We start from the raw sequence: 13,406 nt of genomic DNA on the forward strand, positions 1-13,406 counted from the left end.
TTCATGGTTATCCGAGTTCCAAAAAAAATGTGCCGAAAGGTTATTCTAAGAATATTGTCCCGTTTGACGGATGCCATGTTGTGCCTTTAATCACACAGATTGCATTTAGACGTATCTCTACCTCTCTACAAGTGTCTGTATGGGGCAGCTACTATTAGACTGGCTACCGGTGCCCTCTTACCTTGGCGCAATTGAGGCCGCACCAGGTACATCAATATCAATGCTGAGAAAAGGCAATAAGAAAAGCTCTTTTGACACCAGCATTAGTCTTCCAAATCACCCGTCTTGCCCCTCAGCATAAGGGTGTAATGTTTGTGATTTCTCTCGACAGGGCAATTTAACACCCACAGTTCAGGCAAGTCCATCGCCTTCGGCACATGACGCCACTGACCCACCATTAAAAGGCAAGGAAAAAAAAAAAAGAAAAATGGATTTGATCAATACAAAAAAAAGAAAACAATCAATTAATATGTGCATGGGAAAAAAGAAATCTTAATGTAAATACACAAAGTTATACACATGGTTGGAAGCAAAAAAAAAAGATGCACGATCTTACAGGAAAATCTTTAGGATAGTTAGACGGACATTAACTGCAGGCTCTGTCGAATTGTCACAACAACATTTCTAAATCTTTGCTTTCTGCTGACATGTTGAATACAAAGATGAACACTCTTTGTATTTAAATCAGAAGCTTTAACCACTTTTGTCTCCAATGTTAGACTACAAAGTAAACATTAGCAGCATTTGGCAGATGATACTGAAGTGCTTTCCTGTAATGCAAGATCTCCTTGCTAGCACAAATAGGCTACATCTCTCATGATAAAGCCCTGTGAAAGACAGGAGTCAGTAGTATAAATACATAAATACACAAAGAATACAAGAACAGTTTCCTTTACTACTTGACATCCCTATTTCTAAAAATATTAGAAAGGGACCTGGAGCTGCATAAGTACTGTTTCTTTTGTATGTAAGCACAAATAGGAAATGAGTTGGTGCACTTTGCTTAGCTGGGAATAATGAGCTCTCAAGAGCTTCCTCTGATATTATTCATGCTTTAAAAATTATTCATGTAAAGGTCTATGAGTGTAAAAAAAATAATGAACTATAAAGGATTAACAAACTTTTTGGGGGTGGCGTGGGACATGGGGCTTCATGCATTTTACTACTTAACCTGATTAATGTAGATCATACAGATAATTAAGAAAGAGTTCACACATCATACACAAGTATATCCTTGTATATCAATATGTATTTTTTTACTTAATCATGTAATAAGAAGAAGATTTCCAAATTAATTTGGTATTTGCCACATATACACTGTTTTGTTCTGCACTTGGCCAGATGAAGTGAATATTAGATGTCAGCCTCCATGACATGAGTACGGGCCCAATTTCTACCCCCGGTCAAGATATCTCTGTGTTTCTGCTCCTTGGTTTCATCACAGTGTTAACAGGCCGGAGGACTCGCATACCCCAGGGTGTTCTTTGCTCATCTTGCCACCCAATTGCTGTCCCTTCTGACTCTCGCCTCACACGTTTCTATTAAACTGTCACATTTTTCCAAAAGACTTTCCTTCATTCAAGGAAAAAGAAGCAGCCTCTCCTCCAGAACAAGACACAAGCAGTTAACGGGTTCGCTTCAGCCCGCTGAGGGATTAGCGCCCTGCAACACCACGGGAATGGGAAGGGCCCATTATTTCGGGAGTTGGGTAAAATATGGGGCTATGCAAAGTGACTGTACTTCATGCTCTTGTCTCGCGCTGCCAGCATTGTTTCCTCTTTTTTATTAGGAACACAGGGACGCCCTTGTTGCTGTAGGTTGGAGAGCAGTCAACCCAGAGCACGGAGCTCTGAACAATGGAGGGTACACCCTCAGGAAGATGGCAGGGTGTCAGGGCTGTAGGAACCCCTTTCTTTCCCTCCTCTCTGCTAGTCCTTCACTCCTAGCATAATTAGCACCTTTCATCTTAGCAGTGGGTAATGCTCCTTCGTTCGCCTGAAAGCCGTTATTTTGGGAGGAACAATCAAATATGGTCAGCTGTGCTGAACCAAAACACATTGCTCATCCAGCAATGAGTCTTGTGGCCATGTTTGGCCTGTCTTTAACACCTTGTGGCCTGTCTGTCGGGGATCACTGATTCTGAAAGACTGGGTGATGTCTTTGATGGGTCAAGTGGTTCATTATTAATATTATCACTTCATAATCAAGGAATCTACATGGGTTCTCATGGATCACACAGACATTTCACATTTGATAAGGTAAATGGGTGAAGAATAAGATGGGCTACTGATATATACAATTTCCACATATCTGCTGTGCTGGATTCAGCATTTGAGTATGTGGCTATATAGCTGTGGACAACCTTTGTTCAAGGTTTCCTCGTTTGTTTTTCAAAGTATGAGCGTGGTCAGTGTAGTGTCATCCAGCCAGCAGGGGTCACTATGGCACAGGGCACATAGGAATATGGTGCATGTTACCTATTGTGGTCAATGAACAGAGACACGTGGACATGGACGTTTTGTTTTAGTTGGAAATTAAGGAGTTCACAGTGCCTTGGAAGGTCATAGGTATCCCCCAGTTAATATCCACCAGGCTGCCCTGAAACAGTTTCAATTGGAAACTAAACCACTGCAATTGCCAAATGGGTGATTAATTATTACAAGGCTGGTTGATAACTGATAAAAGTATAAAATGGCATTTAGGAGTATAATTATCTTGCTAAATGTGAAGTCTTAAAGGTTTAATCTGAAATAGACCATTGGGTAATCACATAAAACACCTTGTTACACATTTCAGGTGAAGAGTATAAGAATGAACACTACTGCAGTGTAATTTATAGTCACTCTCAAGGTTATTAATATGACTTTTTAATGTGAAGCAGTTTTCATATCTATGAAACCCCAAATGCCACACTAATGTTTTTTTTACTCCTTCTGTGTTACATCAACTGTACTTTTGTAATTTTGTTTTATCATGACTGTTTTCTATTGTCTGTGTGAAGAACACTATTTTCCTATTTTGAAATTAAAACAAACTAAATGTAAACTTCCACACAAATACAATCCTGAATTTATTTTTTTCTCTCTCAAAGGCCTTTTGGCATGACAAAATGCATGACTATATCTTGAATAACAGACATGGTAACAGTCTCATAGATATATTCATTTATAAACAATTTTAAATACTATTTTCTCATGGGGATATTCCTCCATTTCTTGCCCCTTAGGGATTTCATCTTTGTAGTATTATCATAATGAAACCTCTCCACTTCCACGTCTTCTGAATTTGATGTGCAAAGCGTTGGAGAGTATGTTTGCAGAGATAGCGGAATACTCAATTTGCCTGTGAGCTTAAATCGCACAGTAATGTCATTGGGGAGTTTCGTGTCATTTGTTGATATTTTAAAGAGGCCTCAAATGGAATATCACTGAGTTATGCTTTTTTATTTCATTTTTATTATTTTTTTTTACAGCCATTGGCTACCTTGGTGTGCTCTGTTAAAGATGGATTTTGACTCAGTATGCTGACAATCATAAGTGTGAACAGAATTCATTTATCTAAAATACGATTTGTATTGAACATTAACGGTTGTTGCGATACTTATCACCGGTGATATCTTTTTTGCTGACGTTAACATTCTTTCCTACCAAGTTTCAACTCACAATTAATTGGCTTGCGGTTACACCAAAAAGCTTTTCCTTTGTTGTTTTAACGCCAAGTAGTTGTCTGGCCTCAAATACGGACTAGAAAAAAAACTCCTCGGACTACCGTGACCAAATACTACAACATCAACGTATAATGGCTTCTTTTAACGAAATAGATGTCAATCAAATGAAAATAGTGCACGTTTTCTAATTGGAAGTCTGTATGTCTTGTAAAATCTAAAACGAAAGCAATAATGTTCAGAAACGGGTTATGAATCGCCAAAGTACCACAGGACGCCATCTTCGCTCGCTCGTTTCTGCTGGTGCACACGTGGAGCGATGAGACTGCAGAAATTCACAATCGAGGAATCCATTTCAAATGACAACATGGCGCGCTTGGTCGGGCCCTTTATTCTCTCTCCTGCTCCTGGAAGTATGTGGAGGGAGGAAATGATTAAGGTTTCGATAAAGGCTTTTCTTCCTGGCCGTTGTTTTCCCCAGCGTGGAGGGCCGCTTCTGATCCGCCTTCAGAAGAGGCTGGCAGACTCGCTCTAGAACGTGTCGGCCATCATACCATTTTGTAATATTGTTATGAACCCATGATCAGAAGCAGCAGCACGTTTCTGCCTTTATCACAAAACAATGACTTTCTGTTATTCAGGGGACACGTGTAATGGCCTTGAATGTTATTTTAACATGCATGATTGTTAAATAACTGCAACATCTTCGCAGGCTTTCTTCTACATGATGGACCTTAACATCTCTTGCTATGATTTACTTTTGTATTTTTGAAATGCGTTTCTTCTGTTTTTTTGGAGAAGGTAAAGTCCTGTTGCTAACCCTTTAAAAATGTATTCTCATAATGCTCTTATAGACACTGAGGGGAAATTGGATAGGAAACTGACTCAGCTTTGAGGAGTAGCTGCTGATTTCTCTGAGACCATTGTTGTTTTTTTAGAGAGATTTATTTTCACACGCAGCCCGTAGTCCTCACAGGCCTCCACGTTTAGGTGAAATTGGAGTAAACATCCCATTAATATTCAACACTCTTTGATGCTCCTGCCACTCATTCTCTTTCAAATGAAATTAAAGCAGCAGTGTCCCCTCACATGTCCCACATATTGAGGCGTGGCATGCGGTACATTTATCAGCCTGCAACATACTGGAGTCCCCGTACCCATGATGCTTTTGAACTCTCCCCGAGTCCAGCGGGTCTGACTGCAGAGCGCTGCCTCAGTAACTTGGCTATCTGTGTGGATGTCCACACATCGACATCAGAAGCCCCAGCGAAGCTGTGCTGGGACCAAATGAAAGCAACGAAAGGGTCCCCGCAAAGGAAATTGCTGTTTGACTACAGAGGGTGCCGAGGGTTTCTGCCCGTCACCTTCATTCTGAAAGCTTTTGAAGGGCATGCACTCTAGATGTTGTCAGCGACCAGCTGGTTCATGTTGGTGACCAACCAAGCTACTGCAGATCTGGCCTTTATCATGTGTGTAATAAGAAACAGGTGTTGTGCAGTATGGCTTGTCTGACAAGCTGCGTTGTTAGAGAAGCTGTATGAGAAATAGTTTCTCATGTATATGGATTATAAATGACTTTAATTGCAATGGCACTTCTGCATCTATTGTAAGATTATCAGTTCAGTATATATGCAGGATTTGCTAAGCTGATATTGATAATAGGCTTTTAGCGTTTACATGAAATTATGCTTATTTAACACAAATTCAGATTGTTAAATGGTGCACTACTAAACTCATCTGATTTCATCCATGCTGCTCTGACAAAGCCTGCTGAAGTGGGCCATCTAACTACTCTAAAGATTTTACTGTAATATTCCACCCATGCCGCTGAATGTATAATGTGAATTTGTGTTCAGGTTCAGTTCAATCCAATGAAGCTATGGTTCCTAGCTCTGCCCCTGCTTTAGTTTTAATTCTTAAAAAAAAAACGTTTGCAACCCTGAAACCATGTTTGAAATGTATTTACTGATATCAACATGAGTATCAGCATTTACATGCAAATGCCCCAAAACTGAGACAATTTGTTCCAGCATCCACGGCATTGTATGAGCCCCAACACTGATTAGAATCTCTCGTATATCTCCTGGAAATTATGTAAATGGAGTAATGAATCCTTTGAGGAAGGCAGATCCCATTAACCCACTGTTGTATGTGACACACCGCAAACTTTGAATCGTGCTCCCCAAGCCCCTGCCCCAGAAGGATTTGAACATCAGTAGTCCACTACTGAAGAGATAAGTGAGCTTTACAGATTGATTGCAGCGCTGTGAACAGGGCATAGCCTTTCAAGCCTTTGAAAAGTTTACTTCTGCTGTTTTAACTGTAGAGCTGCACTGTTATTTGTTAACCTGCTGGTTCTTTCCTTAAGCAACTCGGCTGGAAAGAAGTACATGGTCAGGTTTGTTATCATGCAGTTAAAGATAAAAAATGCAAATGAGCTATTGGTCATCATCAGTAATGTTGACTAATTTTCCACATTATACATCAGGCTCGAGTGTGCAAGGGTTGGCATGGAAAAAGTGGAATGATTTATTATGGGTGCACTGGATTCAGGGCTCAGTTTTATTATGCCTTTCCCAACAGGTGTGTCCCCCCCCCCCAACAGGTGGTTGCGGCTGCACAGAAAACTCTGCTCTCAGTGCTGGTGCAAAGAAGCTACTCACAAGGGGGTGCATGAATAATTTATTACACCAAAAGCTAAGACTGCTTTTGTCTATAACTTCAAAATGTTAAAGAAGGAAACGCTGACCATGACCCACCTGTAGCCGGCGGCCGTGTTTTCGCCTCCTCTTCCCTGTTCATTTCTTATGGGTTGTTGGCTCATCTGTAAATGAGATGGTATCACTGCTGCGCTTGTCCTGAAGCCTGAAGATGTTTTTCACACATGGGAGAGGCACTTTCTACAACTGTGGGTTTTTATTGGCTGTTAGGCAGGCTTTGCAGTCTTATATGCCACGAGAGCTCGATTGGAAGCCAAAGGTACATGAAACAAAAGTGCTGCATATGTGTCTCGAGTTTGATTTTTCCATGTCCAGCAGAAACCCTTGAAATTTTCAGTAAAACATGTCAACAGCTATAAAAGCCTAATTATAAAAAAGTGGCATCTGCACTGCAGTGGATGCAAGGATGTCACGGATAAAGCATTCCCATAAGCTTAGAGTTATCAGTGATTCATCACGACACTCACCATATATCTAAATGCCAGGAGCAGGTGGCAGTGTCTTGCTGCTGTAGAAAACACGCGCGGTGTTGTTTGTAGGAAGATTAATGACATGTAGTGTGTGATATCCTACTCAATCTGTGCGCTCGTATGCTGCGCGCACACGCACAGGTGACAAATGCCGCCGCCGCAGACCCCCATTACTCACGGCCCATATCACATATCCATCTCCCCCATCGTGGACTCTCACCCGGAGAAATGCCAGCGTGACGGCGACCCCATTGTATTCGTGTCCGACCCTTTTCCTTTTCAACCGAGCCGGAATGCCGAGGCGGACCGGTCCGGCACGCCACGGGTTCAAATTGGATTTCTCCCCCCACCTTCTGTCCTATTTTAGGTACGTAGGCTGTCAGGTATTAAGGTTGCCGTTGAAATAATGTGACTGCCAGTGTAGGGCGTTCTCCTTGCCATCTGCGTGGTGAACTTTATTGTTAAAATGGACGTTGTTTCGGTGCACGTTGCTGGAGCTGACCTCTTGATCATCGGCACGGTCAGTACTTCAAAGGCTGTATGATAGGCCACAGGCTAGAGGCATATTTGATGAGGCACATTATGTTAGCCCCTTAATTGTGAGTCTCTCACACAAAATGCATTTTTAAGCAATGAATACATAAATGAGTGACAATAAATGAAAACAAATTACCATGGCAAACCATCACAATACTCACTCCATTTTTTTTTTGTAGAAAATGATTAAAATTCAAAGGACAATTATTACCTTGTTGTGGCAATTATTGAGCTTTGAAAATGTTAGCGTTGCGTTTTGTTCAAAAGATGACTTCATAATTACCTGCTAGTGTTCTCTACATGCTAAAAGTACAATAATACTGATTAAATCAGCCGAATATACATTAAAAAAAAAAAGGAATGTCCATTTGTTTGATGCTGAGCATACCTGTGGTACACCCATTCTGAAATCCAGACATTTAACAGATACTGACATGAGTTGTTTCAGTCCAATTTCAATTAGTGTACTTGTAGGGCTAAATAATACACAACACAACATTTCTGGCACATATGCTAATATAACAAAACCTAGACTGAATGCTACATTTAAAAACAATACCAATAGTTCATGAAAATACCTGTAATACATGTATAATGTTATGAAAATAAAAACAAAACAAAACATCTGTGTATATGTATCCATTTAAAGTATTTAGATTGAAATGACTTTAATAGTTATGGTTAATACTTTAGACTATTTGACATCAGCATTTACTTTTAATTACAGCTATGGAATAATAATCAGAATATATTCTTCTGTACTTTTATAATACATACTTTTATAGCAATCTATTTCAACGTTTCACAATGTGACTTGAGAGGGAACATGGAACTGACTTTGTGTGCTGAGTGTGCTCTCCATTTACTATCCGTTAGAAATGAGGTAAACATATTCTAAGATGCAAGAATGACCCAGTGAAATCAGTGCAACCAGTGAGCCCAAGCTAAAACCAAACTCACAGTACACATTCTAAGAGCAACATGCCTTAATGCTGACAAGGGAGAAATGTGTTCAAATTACTGAGGTCAGTCTGACCTGATACACAAGTCCTATCTGCTGTAGTTACGTGAGCTAGCTGACCAACTGGTAGCCAATGAGGAGAAACTGTGAGCAAGAGAGAGTTCTAGCAAGCCAATCAGACACAGTGAAACAATTCCCCTTCTGCAAAACCTTTTTGGCATTTAAGATTAACATAAACAATTAAATGTTTTCCTCTTGAGACTGAACCGCTCCTTGTTGCATAGAATGAATTATTTATAAAAGTTTATTTTTATTTTTTTTAACACCTATTCTTCACTTGTCCTGAGCCTAGATTGGAAAGCAGAAGATTCTGTTGATGACAGATTGGAGTCAGACAGAAGACCTGAGTGTGTGGGCGGTGGACTGTAGTGGTAGGACAAGAGAAATGCACAGGCCAACACAGAACGTGGTGAGCAAAGCCTTTTCAATAAAATTCTGCATTAGGTGGAGACTACCTCCCCTTTCACTGAAGTCTGATGTTAGACTCTACATATTGAAGCTTTAAGCCCTGGTGACCCTCTCTGGGCGTGAAGATGGGTGAAGCACATGAAGCAGACAAGAGGAGACCTTTGGTTTGGCGACAGGTCTGTGAAAAGCGTTCTGGTGTCTTGTGTACGGTCATTAATCCGTAGGTAGTTCAAAAGACTCCACAATCTTGTAAAGTGAAGTGTATTTACTCAATGGGTTAAATTTCATTTTGTCCTGCACTTAAACTGGAGAGTAGAAACATCTCTCCACAACACAACACATTGCTTTTTTTCCTGCTCCTTGGATGTGTATACTCTGTAGTAGACAATTGCAATCTTCACAATTTCAACACTTATTTTAACCTCCTGTACTGTAATTTCAATTTTAGTAAATAACTTACTCATTGTGTTATTGGAACGGAAGATTGTACATGCAGCACAACCCACTATTAAACACAGGTGGGTACAACTTTGATAAGGTTGCACTGTAATTTCCCTAACAAAGAAGACAAGGCAATCAAGAAGGAAAATGCAAACTTAAATTATGCCGTATTCATACCTGACATTTATAAATGGGTATAATGCAAAAGTTCCTCTATAATGCAAAGAGCACAGCAGGTGTGTTCCACCTTCACAGATAGCAACCACCAACCTTTTCTAGTCAGAAAAAAAAAGGAATTTAGAGAATACCAATTTAGGTGACAGCGCATCATCAAGGGCTCGAAATGATTTCTAAATGTGCGCCATCAACATCCTTGCGTCACCCTGGTTCGTCCTGCAGCCACAGACTCCTCATTTCAGCTAGCAGTCCTGGAGTGCCAAAATGACGGTGGGGCAAAATGATATGCATCAATCCTACCCGACTGCCACATATATCCCATCCATCCATGGGCAGATTTACATGTGCAAACCGAACTGAGGCTTTATGCTGATGTTTGCCATCTGTGACAGAGAAGAAGTAATTAAAATGTGATTAGAGTAGCAGAATGATGCAAAGATCTATGTGGAATGCACAGCTGGAAAATGGCAAAACGGCCTCAGAAAACATCAGCAGAGAGAGAGAGAGAGAGAGAGAGAGAGAGAGAGAGAGAGAGAGAGAGAGAGAGAGAGAGAGAGAGAGAGAGAGAGAATTACAGCAGTCAGGAGGTGCATATACAGAAGCCCTCTGTTGGTTTCCTGGGAAAGCAGCTATGACCATATGCAGCACAAGGATGCTTAGCTCAAACCGAGTGATCCTGTTTGCTAGGATATGAGATTCAAAAGGAGGGAGCTTTGTGAGCATGGCTGAGTGAGAATCGCTCGGTGGATCTGCATGAACACATCTAATGAAAAAGGCCCAGCTATAGCCCTGCACGGTCATCCTGGCTGGTTGCTCATGTTTCCAGCAACAATCGACAGCCACTGGCAGCTGTTTTTGAAGTTAAAACTTATCACAGGAAACAGGAATGTGGATGCTGTGCAGTATTTTGTAAAACTAAACAGAATACATTAGCTACTGGATGACTTAAACGGCCTTTGAGATTACCTGAATGTCCCCATATTTTTAGTACTGATTTTTCCATATGCATCCCTTAGGGTTCTTGCGATGTAGCGTAGCATAACAAGGGCGACCCTGGGAGGTTATTCAGCTATGAATGTCTGAACAATATTACATAAGTGGGTCTAGCCCTATCAGTGCTAATGCTGCACCATTCCATATCCAGGTCCTGACACAGTACGTCCCCAAATAGCCAAGTGGCTAAATATATGCTGAGAGGAGGGAGGTGCGGGATGACTTTCCCAAAAGCTTGACAACCGTAAGATAATCTCACTGCTTAGAGATACTGTCCAAGTGATGCTCTCTCTACCAGCTTAAGGTTATGTCAGGGCTGTGTTGCTCTTCTGCTAAGCATACATAAAACAACTTGATATCACTCTTCATTCGTGTGAATAGAGCATTTATAAGCAGTTAAGTTTGCATTGAAACTACTGAACTTGAAAGGAGAAATCTTTGCATAAATATTTGGTAGATGATTCTTTCACTAGACATTCTTGAAAATGTTACAGCATCAAAACTGAACTAAATGCTCTCATTTTACTTTTCAGATGTCGGTGTGAAGAATGCTAATTGCTTTGAACACCCCCTTGGAGTAATGGGACTTGTAATTACAGTTTAGCAGCAGACAGACTCCTCATGCTAGCTGTTAATTACTCTTTGCCGAAGATGAAGAGACTTAAGATATGCATTACAATCACGGCTGCTGTTTGAAGAAGGATGTTATGACTGCAGAGTGCGTGAAACATCAGTTAGCCAAAGATGGCTGCCCCCTGGGTTGAAGAGCAATCTCAGTGGGTGTTTCAGGGTGACCCCTGCCTTCAAACCACAAACACCCAACCAGACACGCTCAGCAAGGGACTCGCACAAATGATCCATATCAAATTGCTGCAGCAATTTGCCAGTCCCATACTCAAAGCCATGATAAACAGGGCTTTATTTTAACAGAGCTGCATCACTGAAAGCTGTTTTTGTCTTGCGGTTGAAATTTCTACCTAACATGAAATATACAAGCACTTAAACTGAACCAAAGTGAAATATCAGGTCAGATTGTGCAGGAGGAGTAGTTGTTAGACATTATTTTTTAAAACAATCACAGTATACAGAATACTCTCACAGATATTTGCAAATTATTAGAGAAAACGTAAGAAGAATATATGAATATCTATCCTAAGTTTGAGACGCCCAGTTATTTCACATTGGTAATCGACGGTATGGCGGCGGTAGTAAAACTCCTCCTTGATTGGCTCCACCTCTGACAGTCTGGGAGGATGAAGAGTAAATGATTGATGTGAGTCCTAAATGCTTCAGCCAAGACTGGACTGTGTGGACATCCTGGCGGAGGTAATTTCCTCTCTTCCTTATTCACAACGGATTATAACCGAACACTAATTGAAAAATAACTATATATAACTGACACCTCCGAGATTTTTTTTTACTGGGATCAGTCATCTTTCAAATGATATGCTTTTCTAATTGATTTCTTTCATATTCAGTCATTTAAGTGACAGCAGATAGCGCTACCTGTACAGGTGACAAATGTTGGTGACAGCTTGTGCGAATCACCGAGCGGGTTCATTATTACTGGCCGGTCTGAGTACTGAGATAGGCACGCAGTCTGACGGCACAAGTGTACAGGGTTCTCTCTCTTTCTCTCTGCCTGGTGTGGCTAATGGCATTGTCCAGGCAAAATTAATTAACTGATGTACTTCCGTCTGTCAGAGCTCCCACACAATTAATCACACGGGGAATGAGACAATGCAGGAGGCCTATAAATTCTACTCAAATGTGTCTGGTTCTGCAGGGACTTCAGCTTACACCTCATGGATTAGTTGTCAAGCAGCTCATAACTCAACAGAAGGTGCCGTAAAATCAAGTCTATCTTTAACTGAGATGTGTCCGCTCATATCTAGAGGTCAGTTCACTCTCATGTGACATCAGTCAAGTTGGGTGTCCAAAATGACTGTACATATGCCAAAAGCATTTTCCTCTCATACACATGAAATGAAAAAAAAGAAAAGAACATGTCAAAAACTTCTTGTCATTGAGAGAAAGACAGATTCAAGGGACTGACAGTGAAGTGAACCCCCAAACAAGCCCAAACACCGAATCTTAATTATACACATGAAGTAAAGCTGGTCTGCATCATATTTTTCATTGTGTTCTTGCATCGACTCTTTACTAATGCATTAGCTGTATATAATAATAGCAGTACACTCGGGTTTATATGGAAGTGATGCACTGTGATGCCCTTCCTAAGCCCATTTTAGACTTGTCAAGGTCTCCTGGGGTTTTTACTTTTTCTACCTGCCATTCTTTGAGACGAGCAGTCTAAAACAAGCTCACAGAAACGCTCAGGGAACAGATGCTGAGCGGCTCACACCCTTGGGGTTAATCGCTCCCCCGAATTACCTTTGAATTGCATAAAGAATTATGATTCATGTTGCTGCTCAGTTCATAAAGCAGATTATAATGTGTGTCTCCTCTTAAACTGCCTCATACTCTAATTACATGTTAATTGGTTCAATTGAATTGTAGTCATGAATCAAAGAAAATTCCCCATTTTTTTTAAGAGTAGTTTTATGTGAGGTACTAGACTAAAGCAGGTTAGATCTGAAATACAATATGCCTAAAATATATAGTTTATGCAATGATCACCATGAATCTTTGTCATACTTTCCTCACTAATCAACCACAGTTAATTCCCTTATGAGGCAATCTCATTCCTGGGAATCTCATTAAACATGTTAAAATATAGGTTAAAATATAAAATAGAAATATAAAGGTAAAATATATGGTGTTAGGTTAATAACCAGCAATCCTAAGATATAATTTTACGTTTTTGCTACAGCTGCTACAGCCCTCAAGTTGCCTCAATGCTGCCCTGTGTAGGGGTAAATGTGTGTTCAGTATGAAAGTGACACAAATTTTATTTTAAATGGTATAAAATGTCAGACATAATTTAATGAACATTTTCTCTGGACATTGACACA

General features: G+C 40.4%; 1 long non-coding RNA gene across 1 annotated transcript; it reads left to right on the top strand.

The window, feature by feature from the left end:
- Window positions 1-7,344: 7,344 nt before the first annotated feature.
- Window positions 7,345-8,991, top strand: LOC143508985 (uncharacterized). The gene is made up of 3 exons (XR_013129567.1): window positions 7,345-7,374; window positions 8,705-8,821; window positions 8,912-8,991. It is a non-coding gene; the product is annotated as an uncharacterized LOC143508985 (long non-coding RNA).
- Window positions 8,992-13,406: the final 4,415 nt, after the last annotated feature.

This window comes from Brachyhypopomus gauderio, chromosome 1 (genome assembly GCF_052324685.1).
Source record: "Brachyhypopomus gauderio isolate BG-103 chromosome 1, BGAUD_0.2, whole genome shotgun sequence".
Classification (NCBI taxonomy): Eukaryota; Metazoa; Chordata; class Actinopteri; order Gymnotiformes; family Hypopomidae; genus Brachyhypopomus; species Brachyhypopomus gauderio.